Genomic DNA, 17586 nt, shown 5'->3' with positions numbered 1-17586 from the left:
ATTTTTGGCTATTGCTACAAATATACCCCAGTGACTTAAGACTGGGTTTGTGGTCTCACACACACAAAATAAATGATAAAGTAGCAAAAGGATAAGCTGCAAAAATTTTTACATGCCCTCTATAAAACTCGGCTATTTGATTCTGTAACAAAACAATCCTGAACTAAGGTTACACATTTTGTACGATTTTAATGAGAAAACACCCGATTATCTTGATTCGGCTCACGCTTGAGAACAAAGTCAATCTACACTCCTCTAGAAACTAAGACAACTGTGGACTGTTCATAGCACAGCAACCGTATTCTGTCAGTTGCATGCTCAGTGCCTCACTTGTGAGCATTACAATACGGTTTATTGGTCCAAGGCCCTTTTCATCACACAACAAGGAAGAAAAGAAATACATTTCTAGCTTTACCACAACCAACCCACTTCCGTTGACCATTTCACACAATGCCCTTTAAAAATAGGAAATAAGGGAGGGAAAAAGACTCGCCATTTCCTCTTTTAAGCTTGTCTAGTCTGAAAATAACAGGAAGAGCAATAAAAAGTCTGTCTTAAAGAATATGGAGCCAAACTGTTTTCACCAAAAACTGCAAATTCAGGTAAGCAATATTCTGCCAGACAGGGTCAGTGGCAAAAGAGTCTAGGAGGAGGGGGTGCACTGCAGCGTGTGAAATCCCCACCCGATGTCCTGATTTCTAACACAATACCTGCCCTCCTAAATTTAAAAAAACAATCACATTTAAATCTGATATTCAACAATTAGGGCAGTCTGCTACAAACAACTGCAAGCCAAAAAAAAAAAAAAAAAGCTTTGTATGGGGGTGACATCAAAAGTCGAATGTTGTTACTGTACAGTGCATAAAACTGCTAATTGAAAAACAGCATTTCATAACGAGCTGCTGAAGCGCCCCAAGGGTAATTGAATTGTAGACAAGAGTTCACCGAGGAGCATCTTAGCCCTTTCTCTGATACAAGTAAACAACCTTTTAAATGGGTCACGCCTCTCCGCCGCTGGCCTACCCGAGGCACAGGAACACCAAGAAGTGGGTGGCAAGTTTGTGAATGCCAAACAATACGGGCTTCAATAGTTGTCTAACCTTTACAAAGTAGGAAACATGTTAATTTGCACACTCTCTATGCAAGGAGCAATTAAGCTCCGTGGCAAAGCACCAACACACACAGACAACGGACTTACAGTTCTGTCAGAAACCAATGACCATTTTAAAATGATATCACCTTATTGCATGATATTTAGGGGTGAGGTGATGTCATTCAGCAGGATCATCTCCACTCTTTGCATGGTTTTGACCGAGTGCCTGGCCTGTGAGATGGAGGTGACATGACCATTTTTTAAAATTATTTTTAGTGTTTATGAGGGGCTTTGCAGGTGGTTTGCCCCCCTCTGTGCAGAACTGATTGAAACGTGAATGAGGGTTCTGGGAGATTCGTTGGGCCTGCGGAACAGAGCTGGCTTTTGTCTTGACCATTTAATACTTATGCAAAACTGGGCTTCCCTACATTTTCTTTAGACATGTTCTGCTCCTGTAAAACCTGTGATGTGCCAAAATCCCAACCTTGCACCTACTTGGATGCAAATCTGTACTTCTAACTTTGAATTCCCTATGTGCCACTCATAAGTGCCTGTAAAAATAAATAGAAATGGGAGTGCATCACACATTTCCTCTTTACGTTATGTACAGTAGTCCGGCCAACAAGTAGCTGCACAAATGTCCACCATGGTTAAAAATAAAAATAATAAATAAAATAATATAATTTGCTATACTATACATGTAACGGCCTTACAAAGCCAATGTCGCTTGTTTTTTTTTTTTCTTCGCTAAAAGTGCAGGATGTATTTTCAAGATGAGGGGTGCCACTCTGAAACAGGGACACCATCTTCAACAGGTCCTAATCATGACACTGAGGCATCTGGCAGGCAGCTGTGAGTGCAGGGCAAAGCAGGACCAAGAAAGTAGATGACGACAAATCATGGTGTCAACCCAAATGTCACACAGATGCTCTATTTAGACAGTGGGCAGACGGGGCGAAAAATGGCAGACAAACTGCACTTTAACACCGCTCGATTAAAGAAATGCAAAAACTGCTTACCTGAGAGACTAACTAAACCCTAGAAGATTAAAAAATAAATAAATAAAAATAAAAAACACACACGTTATCCTCACAAATAGTTTTCTGTTATTCACACTGTAAGGGAGACCAAAAGCTGCATATGAAGGGGTATATAATGCACCACCATGAAAGCGGCATAAACACAGAAGCTACAACAGCACAAATGTTACAAAATGGTTTTAAATATCAAACCATGTTGGAGCAAAGACAGAGGGTTGCACATAGTTCACACCATACAAAAAGCTGTTGTGCTCATTAGGACCTGGGATCAATATGGGTCATGTCTCGAACCCAGTATCCCCCTCTTTCTCCCACTCCACTTTCCCATTAAAAAAAAAAAAAAAAATAGAAATAAAGCCAATAATATATTTTTTTTTTTATTAAGATTAAATTATACACATTTATTGGCTTTTTTAATATTTTCTTTTTTTCACAAAATTGAGGCATTAGACTCGAAGACTGAACTCCGCTGTGCATTTCTAAAGTTAACGTGTTGGTATAAAGTTAACACAGACGTGCGCTAAATTGCATATTAGCTAATGGAATTTTTTTAATGCATGGGGATTAAATTCCTGACACTTATGTTCATAATTACACAAGTTCTCTAAATGCTTTAATGTCTGCTTTTTAAAAAAAAACAGGTTTGCAATGGCATAAAACATCAATAAACCAACAAGACAAAGCGTGAGCAATAAGTTTGAGGAAAAGCACATAAGGCCTGATTTGTATTGAAAGATAAGGGCGTCTTTACATTGCTTTAATCCAGGGTGAGTCCAAGTTCATGAAGGGAGTGTCAATCATATTCAGTTGTCTAACAGGGTTCTGTGGGGATGACAGTTGTTGACCGCAGTTATGAGAGAACAGGAGCGCTCTAAACCAGTGCTTACCCACTAGACAAGTCCAACAGCTCTAGGCAGAGCCACAGCAGGTGCCATCCCGTTTCATGCTCTAACAGAAAACGACAACACCCCTGCACAAATACACACCATAATGCAATCTGATAGGAATCTTCTGAACGTTGCTAAATAGCACACACTCCTATATTCAAAACAGGCCTATGTGGAGACTAAAACTGGGTGATGCAGTTTCTGCCATGATGATGGTAGGGGAGACCTCCTGTTTTTGACGGCCCTGTGTTCCACACCTGAAAACCAAGTCTATATTTTGGAAATGAGTCACATCAACGCTGAATAGACTGAATATATGAAAACAAAATTGCTCTGTGTGTTTAGATTTTTAAAAGAACCGCAACCATAAAGGGGCTGTTCACGCACAAATGAAAAACCTCATGTCGTTCCAAACCTGTATGACTTTCTTCTGCAGAACACAAATGATCTTTCCAAAAAAAAAAAAAAAATAATAATAATAGTTGTTTTGGACCCCATTGACTTTTATTGGATGGACAAAGAGTTGAAGCAAAAACATTTTTTTGTGTTCCACAGAGGAACGTCAGTCACAAAGGTAAAGGGTGCTGCAGGACAGGTTGATGTAAAAAGCCACTTGACTTTATGCAAGTATGGGGAAATACTGTATATGAAACCAGGAAGCGAGAAGCATGGGTGTAGAATACGTGTCGTGGTTGACAAGCCTGTTCACAGGTTTTCAGGGACCAGTGTGAAATCTAGATTTAAATTAAAAGAGAAAAGATAGTCCATGCATGACCTGGCATTTTATTTGTATCCAAAATGAGGCGATGTGAACATTATGGAGCACTAAACACTCAAACAGTGCGCGTTTCATTTATACTTGAAGCCGGAGAACGATGGACTCCAAGATGGACTCATAGAAGTAATAACTGTTATGACATGCCAGGAAATCCCTAATATGGACAAAGGCATCCAGCTATCACTGTGGGGAAGCTGAATAAAAAAAATTTAAAAAAACGTCAAGACAATACATGCACGATTGCAACAATATATGGTTTGTGTGTTTTTCCAAGTTTTACATCTCCAGGTAATAAAGTATTTGAATAATTCAGTGCTAACTGACATAGCATTTATTACAGTAGCCTACAGAAACTATAAAATAAATTCTGCCATGTGATGAAAATGGAAAGAAATAGTATATGAACAAATCATAAAATTGCCATTACGAAAATAATTACTGATTTATTGAATAAAAACCTTACTGGTTTTTGTCCAGCAGTGTATCTAGCCAATTAGAGTTGAGAAAAAAAAAAAACCTATCAATTAGACCCCCCCCCAAAAAAAAGAAAAAAAAAAAAGCTATTACATTTGATATTTCTATCCCCCCCACTTCTGAAATGGCTACGCCCCTGGCGAGAAGAAACTGAGGCACCACATACGAAAATTAAGTTAAATCACTTAAATTTCACTTCCTTAGACATACTCCTCATGAGCAGACATGAACGGCTGCTGAAATCCCAATACATGAAAAGTTCTCGCCCTCAACTGCACCAGTTCTGTTGTGATTGGCACAGAGAGGAGTCCTTGAGCAAGTTAGCGTGCTCTACCACTGACAAAGCACCTTTGCATAAAACAATAATATTGTGCTCCAATCCGTTCTTAAAATAATGGCATAAAATACAAAAACACTTATGCAAGCGAATCGTGCCCACAGTTAAAAGTTTAGCTGCTAAACTGTAACGTTAAACACTTAAAACAATAATGGTGGATACGTTAGCCGAGTGATAACACTCAGTCTTAACTTTTAATCAGAACAGCTATAAAATCACAGACGCAGTAGCCTAACTCGCTCATCTCTCCCGCATTAACCCTATAACTGCCGGTGCAACAAAATAAACAGCAATTTCACAACGATTATAAAATCTGTGCACTACACTACATTCTTTATTATTAAACTAAGTAATTATTAGAACGGTCTACATTAAATCGACATTCCTAGGAAATAGTGGGTTCACAGCGAATTATCAGAACTATTTCAGTAAGACAGTAATATCATGCTTTACCTGGAAACCTAAAGCTGCACTAGGTATACATCACATTAGCACAAAAACCTTGATATTTTGAGCACTCAATTGAAAATGTGCACATAACGTATCAATCGTAATTACAGGTTGTGGTTCGGAGAGCTTGTTAGTCCAAATAAAGATGATTAGAAGCCGACGAAGATAAAAGCCAAGATTAGAGAAATCCTCCGTAAAATGATGAGCACACAACAAAAGGTTCAAATTGTATTTCTGTGGTATCCCTGAACACAAAGCTCTTCTCGACATGTAAACTAACTAGCGGAAGTGTTTGTGGGCAGGTCAGACTATGTTCGTATTTCATGGGCAGGTGGGGGATTATGCAAATGTGTTACCCAGTGACGTATACCAGTAACAGGCAAAAGATTCGAAAATATGACTACTCGTTACGGCGATTCAGAAATGACACTCTTTTGAGAGACAATATCTTTATTATGCACTTTTTTTGAATAACTTGCAGATTGTTTTCATTTAAGGATAGCTACGTTATAAACTGCAAAATATATATTTTTCAAAAACCCATATGACCTGGGGCCTGATGTATAAACGGTTTAAAGTTCAAAAAACACATTTTCCACATACTGTACATTGTTTCTCCTCTATCCCCCTGCCTTTTTGAAACACGTCGATTTTTACAAAGCTCATCGGGCTGAAAAAGCGAGGTGTGCTGTGATTGGCCAGCTATCCAATGCGTTGTGATTGGCCAAATACCTCAAGCGCGAGACGGAAATGTTACGCCCCTCACCATACCGTTGATGCCGTGTCCGGCCGGAGCGACGAGACAAAACATTAAAACCCATTACAAACGAGGCATTGTGGATACGTTAGCCGAGTGATAACACTCAGTCTTAACTTTTAATCAGAACAGCTATAAAATCACAGACGCAGTAGCCTAACTCGCTCATCTCTCCCGCATTAACCCTATAACTGCCGGTGCAACAAAATAAACAGCAATTTCACAACGATTATAAAATCTGTGCACTACACTACATTCTTTATTATTAAACTAAGTAATTATTAGAACGGTCTACATTAAATCGACATTCCTAGGAAATAGTGGGTTCACAGCGAATTATCAGAACTATTTCAGTAAGACAGTAATATCATGCTTTACCTGGAAACCTAAAGATGCACTAGGTATACATAACATTAGCACAAAGAAGCCGACGAAGATAAAAGCCAAGATTAGAGAAATCCTCCGTAAAATGATGAGCACACAACAAAAGGTTCAAATTGTATTTCTGTGGTATCCCTGAACACAAAGCTCTTCTCGACATGTAAACTAACTAGCGGAAGTGTTTGTGGGCAGGTCAGACTATGTTCGTATTTCATGGGCAGGTGGGGGATTATGCAAATGTGTTACCCAGTGACGTATACCAGTAACAGGCAAAAGATTCGAAAATATGACTACTCGTTACGGCGATTCAGAAATGACACTCTTTTGAGAGACAATATCTTTATTATGCACTTTTTTTGAATAACTTGCAGATTGTTTTCATTTAAGGATAGCTACGTTATAAACTGCAAAATATATATTTTTCAAAAACCCATATGACCTGGGGCCTGATGTATAAACGGTTTAAAGTTCAAAAAACACATTTTCCACATACTGTACATTGTTTCTCCTCTATCCCCCTGCCTTTTTGAAACACGTCGATTTTTACAAAGCTCATCGGGCTGAAAAAGCGAGGTGTGCTGTGATTGGCCAGCTATCCAATGCGTTGTGATTGGCCAAATACCTCAAGCGCGAGACGGAAATGTTACGCCCCTCACCATACCGTTGATGCCGTGTCCGGCCGGAGCGACGAGACAAAACATTAAAACCCATTACAAACGAGGCATTCGTTGCATCCAGTGGGAACATAATTACTGATTATAATGACTCCCAACGAAAAACACAGCGGCCTAGCGTGAGGGGAAGCCCTGAGGCGACGGTGTTGAGAACGGCACACCCGGCAGATGCGACGAATGAGCGGCAACCACATGTGATGGACCCCGGGCTGGACTCCGCTTTGTCCATGGTGAAAGTTGATGTATTCCCTCAGCGACCAGCACAGATCAGCTCTAGGCATGACGAAGCGGATATCGTCCTCTTTTGGAAGACCAAAGTAGTTTCGCTTTCACAACGAAGCACACAGCGCCTTCACGACATGGCTGCAGCGTCAACAATACTACAGTGAGAATAAAAGTTACGTCTTCTTTCTTTGCGTGAACATTTGGGCGGCGTTATGCAAATCTTCCCACATAGTGAGGTAGATATGTGGGGGCGTGTTAGAACGAGTCGTTTTAGGTAAGTGTGGCTGACTCTGAACTTTTATTAAGAATCTCTTTGGATTTGAGACTTTAGTCTTTGCAACTTTACAGATCTTCTTTATGCACCAAGAGCTTGTAACACTCCAAAGAGAAAGGAAACATTTAAAATCGCATCATATGACCCCTTTAAATATTCTGCTCATTAATGGAGTTAAGCATTGACATTACATAAAGTAATTCAAAAATTTAACAAAAACGAAATTAATTTAGGTATTTAGACATTTGTAGTGGATGCGCTGTTTTTTTTTTTTATCACTTTTCTTGTTGCATGCCGTTTTAATGGCAGCGAGGAGTGCTAGGCACACAGTAATGTTTCTTTAAACTGCAGATCTCCTGTTAAGAGAATTTTTTTAGGAAGAACATCAACGATGCGCACTTCGATATTGTGGCAGACACTGCTGGATTCGGTGGTCGAACGGACCACTGGCAAGTTTAAATAGGTCCGAATATATTAGCCTACTGCACAACCAAGTCTGCACGGAGGCGTTTATTTCGCGAACATTCTGAAAATAGCATTGTGATTGAAGGATAGAATCGGAAACAAACGATAAGATTTGCAGGTTTCTTTTTTATAATATTTTGTCAGTGATGCCACGTCAGACAATTATGTACACTTATTTACACACACACCATATTTCTGATTCAACTATAGCCTATTTAAACATCCTAAAACATTTAATTTGTTTAAAACAATTATATACCGCTTTGGCCAGTGGAAAAGAAATCTAAAAAGATTCTCTGGGAAGTATTTTATCTGATCGGTTTTTACATTCATTTTGATCCATTTATGCAAAAACAAGACAAGGACCGTGAATGATTTTAGCAAATGTATTGTACCGTACAAATTGCATTTTAGGCTACATCCACACGAAGCCAGAGCTTTCCCCATCCGAACCCTTTTTTTTTTTTTTTCCCTCGTCTCAAGAAATATCTGCATCCACGAAACCACAAAACCGACACAAAACGATGTAGTACACATGCCAGACCAGCATGTGGCGCTGTAATTCTGCCCCAGAGATGCACTAAAAACTAAGAACACTTGAACTATGCGCATAAACCTTGCACGCGGTATACAAACTAACATAGAACAATACATTTATTAATCCGTGTTAATGTTAGTTAATAAAAAGAATCTTTCAGTGTTTGTTCATGTTTCTGTTACGTGACGTAGCGGTGTCGGACTAGGGGCAAGACATGGGCTGATGACCTCATAGTTTCAGAAAATATACGGATTTGCTGTCCACACGAAAACGCAAGGGTGGCATTTTCAGATTTATCCACTCTGGGATCCGGTTTTAAAAAAAAAATCAGTTTCACTCTCCCAAAACGCCGGATCCATGTGGACCAAACGCCTATACGATTCAATTTATGCATATACAGCTAAACGAGTCTCCGTGTGGACGGGGTCTTAGTCCGCATGTCATATTTTCCTAATGTCTTGTACCCTTGACGGTGTTAAACATGGAGTCACATGGATAGGAATATGCATGGAAATTATATGCAACTGAGGTTATGCATAGTAAAACTAGGCGTTGTAAGTTCCATATATGGTGATTTTGGTGAGGAGATGCATGTACGCACTATCTTCCGCTGACAGGGATTTATAAAAGGATTTTTGCACAGGTTCTGGAGTGTCTAGCGTAAATCTAGCTTGTGTGTACATACAGTTTTAGGAGGAAATGTACGGAAAGTTTTATACATCAGGCCCCTGCCCTTTAAAATATTAAATTTACAACATTTGCACTGCTGTATTCCAGGTCAGTCCAGTAGGATGTAGAGCTGTCAAAATGACAAACTAAATTCGAAATTTCTACATAAATATTAATCAATTCGAACTATATTCTAATTTAAAAGGCATAATTTCAGTTAGGGGGGAAAAAAAGATTTTGGCTTCTCTCCCGAGGCCACAAGAGGGCACATTGAGAAAGATATTATGCACGTTTCTTCAAAGCGTAATAAAACAACACTACTATCTTTGAAAAGAAAAAAAGAAAAAAAAAGTGCATAATCTTTAAAATAGTTTATAAACCATAAATAATAAAAAGGTGCTTAATTACAAAAAAAAAAAAAAAAAAAAAAACGCACCATGCATGTATGTATAGTTTAATAGGACCAAAAACCAAATCACAAAAGTAGGCTACTTTCTTCATATAAAAACATGATAAAGTGGGAGATGGGGAAAAACCGCCATAAAGTCTTGACATGTTTTAGGGAGTAGTGAAGCTGGGTGTAACTAAAAAGGTGCCATTGTCCGGTGAGGTTCGTTTGGGGAGTTACGGAACGATCTCATATCGCATAATCTTATTAACCGTTTATCTCCTGAACTGCAACTTTCTTTACCACGTTATTCAGCGCCAATCCCACCGCACAGTCAATTTCACTGGTTAAGGTTAGGGTCAGGTGTGGGGTAGGTTTAGGGTTAGCATTTTTTGTAGCATAATGTAGGAAATCAACACTTTAATTGACAACCAATAAAATCTTTAGAATCCGCTGTGGGGCGGAGTTTGCACTGAAGTGGATTGGGGGAAAAATGGTGCATGCGTGTCATGTGCCTGTCTGTCAATGGGAGGAAGCCACGTTCTATTTTGGAGCTCCCACCCCGTTTTGGAGTTCCCGCCCCCATTTGGAGATCTCCAGGCTGCAGTTATACCCTTCTCCTTGTGCCAGACGCGAGTGCAACGCTGATAGATGTCCCTCTAGAAAATGTGATAAATATGCGTTCTGTGTGAACGGCTTGGTTTCAGTTTTGACGCAAGCAACATCTCCACACTGATGCTCTTGTTTTCCCCAATATATATTGAATGAACAACGCAGCAGCGGCGCATCTAGTGGGTTCAACTGGACAGGCTAACAAAAGCATTAAAACGCAATAAATTACATCGTCGTCGCACTGTGCGCCACTGATAAGACTGCCTGACGAAGACCTAAAATTCGAATGCAACGGTTTTGCATTCGAATGTGGATTTTTTTTATTCTACGAATATTCTAAATTTTGACAGCTCTAGTAGGATGTCCTCTACAGCAGAGAGTCAGGAGTTACCGGTTATACAGGCCTACAAACATCTGTGTGCAGTCGGGAGCATTTAGTACAGACACAGTTAACGCCCTCTTGAGACGAGAAAATCAGTGCTACTGTTCTTGCAAACACAAAAGGTAAGATTAATCTGCCTTGAATACATAAACCAGAGTAATCTGACATTAAATAGACCAAACACAGAGCTGAAGTCTCTGCGGGTCGTCTCAACACCCATTGACGAGAAATCCCTTACAAACCGAAGTTACCATGAACCAAAGTATCCACCAAAATACTTGCTAAACTAAAGTTTGAGTAGCAACAATAAAACTGTGGTAACTTCATATTTATGGTAGTGATATGGCAAAAGAAAAATGACAGTGACAAAGACACTGGTTGATGGGAAGACTTCTGTATCTTTAAATATACAACGTGAGATTTTGTTGAACTGCTTTTTTTTTTTTTTTTTTTTTAAAGGGTTCAAATTGAGTTAAGATTTAGACAAATTGAACAGTTAGTTATTTTGTTCTCCGCCAATGAAAATAGTGCAGAAAGCAGCCAAAGCCTTATTTGCTTATTATCAAGCAACACGCATCAAAGTCCGGTCTGGTATATCATTTGACTGGAGCGGGGACAAAGATCTCCCCTTTCCCCTCAAAGCGTTCTGAAGTCACTCCGCTTCAATTCCACTCCGTGTTTTTAAGTTTCCAGAGAGATCTGGCGCCAGTGAAAAAAAAAAAGAGCAATGCTGATCTCAACAATATCTCGATCTCAAAGGCCCACTCCCAGCTGCAGGTAAATGCACGTGATTCCACTTATTTTACAAAAGAACAGTACTTCAAGTATGTAAATAAATAAATAAAAATCTTCCCTCCCAGTAGATTACACAAACTCCAGTGCTACTACCAATTATTAGCACTCTTAGAACACCAAACAGATCATTTAAAAAACCGGGCCTAACTGTAGTTAGTAGCATATACAAATCCTAAATAGAAGACGACTCAATCTTCATTTAGCATATAACGTTAAGTACAGATAGCTTAACACAAATGCCTCCAGACCAAATGCTCCAGTAAGACCATAAACCGAAAGTAAAGCCTCTCCAGCATTGTCTGGGCCAAACATATTTAACATTACTGTCGAGGAGTACAAGTAGAAACGGCTACAAGCACAATTCTGATGTAACGTTACATACACCAAAGTAATTAGTGCATTGAGCTTCGCTAGTTAGTAATGCGACTAACGTTACCTGGCCTTTCGCAGAGAGATTAAATGTAAGCACCGAACAAAATAATCAGAGACACAAATCTCCTGATGCTGCCAAACTTAACTAGGCTTGGAAACTATTCAAATGTAGGTCCACGAGACATCTTTGTTGGTTTAAAAATCCATTTCAGACTCATTAGGAACGCAGGAAGTGGTTGTTGCTTAGAGCATGTTAATATATTATTTACATTGAGACGCAATAGTAAACGTGCCACAATCTAGCGCGTTTATATCGCATTTCCCGTTTGATAACTTCGGCTTGTTGAATGAGCACATCGACTGGATGTTTGCATTGGAAAAGCTTGGGAAACCGCGAGTGTGTGCATGTGAACACACAACAAAGAAAAAAGACAGACAAATGTGGTCAACCGTAATTATTTCAGACCGTACCTGCAACTGATACATACCAGAAAATAAACCGTAGGCGAAGGAGTGGAGCGAGTATGTTCCTGTCAGTCAGTATTCCCGTGCAAATCCATGACTAGTCTATATCTCCCCTTTATGTCTTCTTAGCATAGGCTTGTATTGGGTGAAATGATGGCTGCTAACAGCGATAGAAACGTCTCTTCAGTCACGTGGTCAAATAGCTTCCAGCTGCTGCTGAACGTCCCTCCCAATTGAGCTGTTGAGTTGTTGTTTAGCTCATTTGCCCTGATAAACCCTGCTAATTGTGGACTACATAATGATGGCATAATCGCTGTCTATGTGAATGCCAGATATACATTTAGGCGCTAGAACTTTCTTTCATTTTTATTTTAATTTACCATCTTTGTAGTCCTAATAGTTAGCCAAGCAAACTAAGTTGTTTTATTTGTGAGCCGCTGACTCACCCTCTATATTCAAAGTGAATTGAATATGAACCATATGGATATTTTAGGTCAATTTGTAGACATATTACCCAGTATTGGTGTATCTCTCGCTCTTTTAAATGGAACAAAATGGTCAGAAATGGGCAAAAGTGCCCCGTATATTTAAAATTAATATACCCTGTGGCAAGTACACCTGTTTATTCACTTAAAATTAGTATGCCCTGTAGCAAGTACCCCTGTTTATTATTTATCTCAAATTTGATATATTTCGTAATATTTGTTTGTTCTAGGGCTTTATAAGTAAGGTATTTTTCTTAATTTAAGTAATATATTGTGCATAAATACAGACATTTTTAGATAGCAGTTCGATGAATTATTTAGATACAGCAGTATACAATGTTGACAATCTATTTAAATTAATTCAATCATTTGACAAATGGATGCTACACTGGTTGCTTATGTAGTTAGATGATATATTCTCTGTTTTGTTTACAGATCATCTCAAATTTGATTTGTTTCATAATATTCTATTTTAGGATCTTATATTTAGTTGTTTTATTAGTATAAGGAAGATCAAATAAATCTTGTGCATAAGTATAAATGTGCATAAGTTTCATGTTTAGATTTTTTTAGGTAGCAGTTTGATTATTTTAATTATACAATAAAACCTTTTATTTAAATTTACTTTAAAAAATAATTTATTTACAATACTTTAATTGAATCATTAGACATAAATGGATGCTACACTGTTTGCTTTGTGTAGTTATATAAAACTGATTTTTTTTTCCAGAGGTAAATATTGCCTTTTAATAAATAGTTATTTTCTGACAGCTTGTTTAGGCAATTTCTGTCAATATTTCTGACATTTTGCTATAGTCTGTCTCTCACTTAAGGGCCACATCCACCATTGAGGGGACATGGAGGGGGACACATCCTCCAATATTCACAGTAGTGATTACTTGGTCACAACCTCGTTTTCGATCACAGTAATGTCTGCAATTTCATATTCACTTTCAGACTGACTGCACTCCGACCTAGAAGTTTTTGCACCCTTTTGTGTGATGACTACATTTCCGTGCTTGAAGACACTGATTCATGTTGCTCCTCTTTATATGACTCAACAGAGAATTAGGCATCTTGGCAACCCAAACTGTCTGAAGACATAGTAATAACTCCTCCATAGACCTTACACAATGTATCACTCCTGCTGAGCTCATCTCTGTGGTCGCTAGTGTCTCTCAGATCATTCTGTTGTAGGGTGGAGTAGATATTTTCCCTCTGATGTAGACTTCGATGACAGTGAAGAGGTGAGCAGTGATGGTAAAAACAAACAGCAAGTTATATTAAACTAGCAACGAATCACATTCTTGCCTTAACCATAGTATTACCATTGAGGGACTTGTGAAGTATTTTACTGTCCCCTTGTGTTCACTTTGATTACTCACAAATCCAAAGCTTCTTTGTCATGCCTAGAACAATCACACAACAGAAAGGCATATTATTTACCAACAAAATCCCAGATCTTACCAATCCTTTTGTTTCCTTATAGATTTATTGGCCTTTCTTGCACTGGTTTACATTGGCTTTGCTTCTAAGTAGTTTTCAACCTTGTCAGTACCAGGATCTCATGGACCTTCAGTATAAAAAAAGCTAGATTTCCTCAGAAATACTTACAAATTTTAATTAAAAACTTTAAAGAAATTGTTAACCCAAAATTGAACATTGAAAAATTCAGCATTGCATCACTTGCTCACCAATAAATCCATAAAAGCGAATGGGTGCCGTCAGAATGAGAGTCCACACAGCTGATGAAAACACCACAACAATCCACAAGTAATCCACACTCATTAAGGCATTTTTTTAACTTTAAACCATTCTCCAGTAAAAAAAAAAAACATCATGTCTGAATCAGGAGAGCAATAAGCACAGATCAGGCACCATGTACAAGTGAACACAGGTCAAAACAGTTCTAAACAAATATTTCGATAGATTTTGATGTGAGAGGACAAGAGGGGATGGACATTTTTTATTACTGGAGGAAGCTTTAATAAATTACGGACCGATGTGTTGCTGTTAAAATGCCTTAATGATGGATTTGTATCTTACAAACATGCAGCTTTTTGCTTCACATAATGTTAATTGATGGACTGGACTCTGGAGTCGTGTCGTGTGGATCACTTGTGTATTATTGTGATGTTTTTTTGCACTCTCATTCTGGCGGCACCCATTCACTGCAATAGGATCCACTGGTGAGCAAGTGATGTAATGCTTAAATCTCCAAATCTGTTCAGATGAAGAAGAATCAAACTCATCTACATCTTTGATGGCCATTTTGACGGTGAGGACATTTTCAGCAAATTTACAATTTTGAGTGAACTATTCCGTTAATGAACATTACATAATAGATATAAATATGTTTAAAGTTGGACGATATAAATTAGAAATGTATTTAAAATGTAGGTTTATTATGTGGTTTTATTTTATACATTTTGGACCCTATGGAGTACTTTCAGGGATCCCTGGTTGACAACTCTGGGTTTAGTTGTTTAAGATTTACATGATTAGCCTCAGTTCTTCATGCCAAACCAAGTGTGTTTCAGTAAGGCTGAATAAAGGCAAGCATACTGAAGTTGCACAATACCACTGACTGTTTTTGTTTAGCCAGACAACCTCTAAGAGCCACTGCTACCTTTCACATGAGAAAAAGCAAACACATTCATCTTGTTTCCTGCTCGGAAAGCCACACTATCCATATTAAACTATATAAATGTCACAAACAGTCAGACTTGGACTCTAGTGGAAAAAGTTGCTGTGTAGTTTCTAAGAATTATGCTGCCAGCTGTGGAAAGGGATTACACAGCTACAGTTAAAATATTTAGGAGATTATTACTTTTAAAGCAGCCAAACAAGTGTTAAAATAGTTATACATGATATACTGAATCCTACCTAAAACTATTGTAGCATAACAGTTTCTCTCGTACACAACTTTTAACACTAGCTCTATTGTATTTATACCATTGCAGTCTGGTTTCCTTTTCTACCAGCAGCAACAAACAAGTGCTTGATTCTGAGTGACTCACCTGCGATGTTTCCTCACCAAAGCTCCAAACATCTCTGCACAGGCACCTCATTCTTTTCAGGAACTGGAATTGAGAACAGGAATGTGAGCATGAGTAGCGTCATAAGGAAAAGGAAATTTACTGTGAGCTAATCCCACCGTCACAAAACACTCTTATACATTCACTCTCTCTGTGCACCGAGTCATTCTTACAGCAGGCTGGGTAAACTTTCTCCAGCTGCTGTTTATTTCATATGGAAGCCATAAGTGAGGCCATGCTGTGAAATGAAGGACTGGCTGGTGAACGGATATTTCGCTTTGTTGGCACAGCAGTAGTACACTCTTAAAAATAAAGGTGCTTCAAAAGGTTCTTCAAGCGATGCCATAGAAGAACCATTTTTGGTTCAATGTTTTAAATCATTACTATTGCTTGTTTTCTAGTAAATACTTTATACTTTATGTACTTGAGAAGTGCATTTATCTTGAATTAAACAAATCTTAAACAAAACAGTTTTTCTTGTTTTAAGCATAAACTTCACTCAATTTTATTAGATTTCTGCTTAAAATTAATTCAAATTTGAATGCAAGTTTGCTCCATTTAAATTCGTATCTAATTTAAAACAAAAGTAAAATGATCTTGATAATATATTTTCTGAAAATATATCTGAAATTAAAAAATACATTTTTTAAGCTTTGTTTTTCTTGTTTTAAACCTCACTAAATCCTGTTAGATTTATGCTCATTCAAATTGTATTACATTTAAAGTTACATTTACTTAAGGACATCACCTTACATAATGTTGATCAATTTAAATTTATCTTGATAACACAATTTCTGAGAATATATCTGGAATTAAAAAGAATGTTTTAACTGTTTTTCTTGTTTTAAACATAAATCTCACTAAATTCTGTTCGATTCATGCTTAAAAATAATTACAATTGTATTACACTTAAAATTACATTTAAAAAGATATCATCTTATACAGTTTTGCTCAGTTTAAATACTTAAATCAATTGCCTAATTTAAAATAAAAGTACATTTTTAACTGAAAATACAAACTATTAAAAAATTCAAATTTTTAAGCTTCTTTTATTCCTGTTAAAAGACCCGTATCTTTGAGCAAAGACAAAGTACTTCCATAATATTCTGAGGCTGTGCTCAGTGCTGCATTGTGAGGATAATTACGAGTGATGGAAGTGCTCACCCAGAGCAGAAACCTCAGCTTTAGGTTAAAGCCAGAACATCAGTGCAGCATTGCAGCTGAGAGAGAGCGTGTGAGTGTGCATGCATAGGGCTAATGGTATGTTTGGTGTCATAGCGGTACTGGTTGCGGGCACGTGTGCGGGATGTGTGCTGCAGTAGAGGCATCCCCCTGCAGCTCAGATCATAGCTCATTTGTCAGATTGCCTGCAGGACTTGAATGCTGCATTGCTGCTGAGAAAGAAAGAGGCGATCAGCTTTTCTCCATGGTTGGGGGTGGAGGAGCACAGGAAGGCCCAGGGCAGCATGCTTGAGCAGTCTCCTTGCTTTAAAATGTGCGGTGGACACAGAATTTGGTGGCACTTGTGTGAAGGTCACTGCCAAGTACATAATACTTTGATGCAATTCCATCAATGATTCCTGTGCATTAGTTGTATATTTGCTTCTCTTCTACACGTGTTCTTGTGTCGCTTGTTTTTTCCTTTCTTTTTGTTTCTTTCTTCCATCCTTCTTTCTTGTTTTCTTGCTATTTTTCATCTTTCCTATGACAAAGAACTTATTTCCTATGCCTAATTTCTTGTCTCTTTTCATCTTTTATCTCTTTATCTTCTATAGTAAGTGCCGCTGCCAGTTAGGATTAGTTTAAGAGCAGCTCTGTGGATACAGTCCCAGGTGCAAGTGTGCTGATCAAGTCAGCTTTGGTGTTTTCTCTCTACAGCAGCTGGAGCAGGTGCCAACTGTGCGGTACATGCACAGTCCTGTTACAAAAAAAGCATCTCTGCAATGTATGACGATGAACATTAAATAGGGTTTTGTCCTCTGTTTAAATCTAAAAATAGCAATGTTT

The 17586-nt window shown here is 38.2% G+C and overlaps 1 protein-coding gene across 2 annotated transcripts in view; it reads right to left on the bottom strand.

The window, feature by feature from the left end:
* Positions 1-12288, bottom strand: part of LOC107593433 (SPRY domain-containing SOCS box protein 1-like) — a 34095-nt gene extending 21807 nt beyond the window's left edge. The window contains exon 1 of one of the 2 annotated variants that reach the window (XM_016283156.1): positions 12063-12288. The gene's annotated coding sequence lies outside the window, so the exon portion shown is untranslated. The remainder of the gene's footprint in view (positions 1-12062) is intronic. The other variant, XM_016283155.1, reaches the window with a different exon arrangement.
* Between the last annotated feature and the right edge of the window lie 5298 nt (positions 12289-17586).

Source organism: Sinocyclocheilus grahami, unplaced genomic scaffold (genome assembly GCF_001515645.1).
Source record: "Sinocyclocheilus grahami isolate Dianchi unplaced genomic scaffold, SAMN03320097.WGS_v1.1 scaffold170.1, whole genome shotgun sequence".
Lineage (NCBI taxonomy): Eukaryota > Metazoa > Chordata > Actinopteri > Cypriniformes > Cyprinidae > Sinocyclocheilus > Sinocyclocheilus grahami.
The sequence above is the reverse complement of the archived record's forward strand: the minus strand, read 5'-3'. Positions and strand labels throughout refer to the sequence as shown.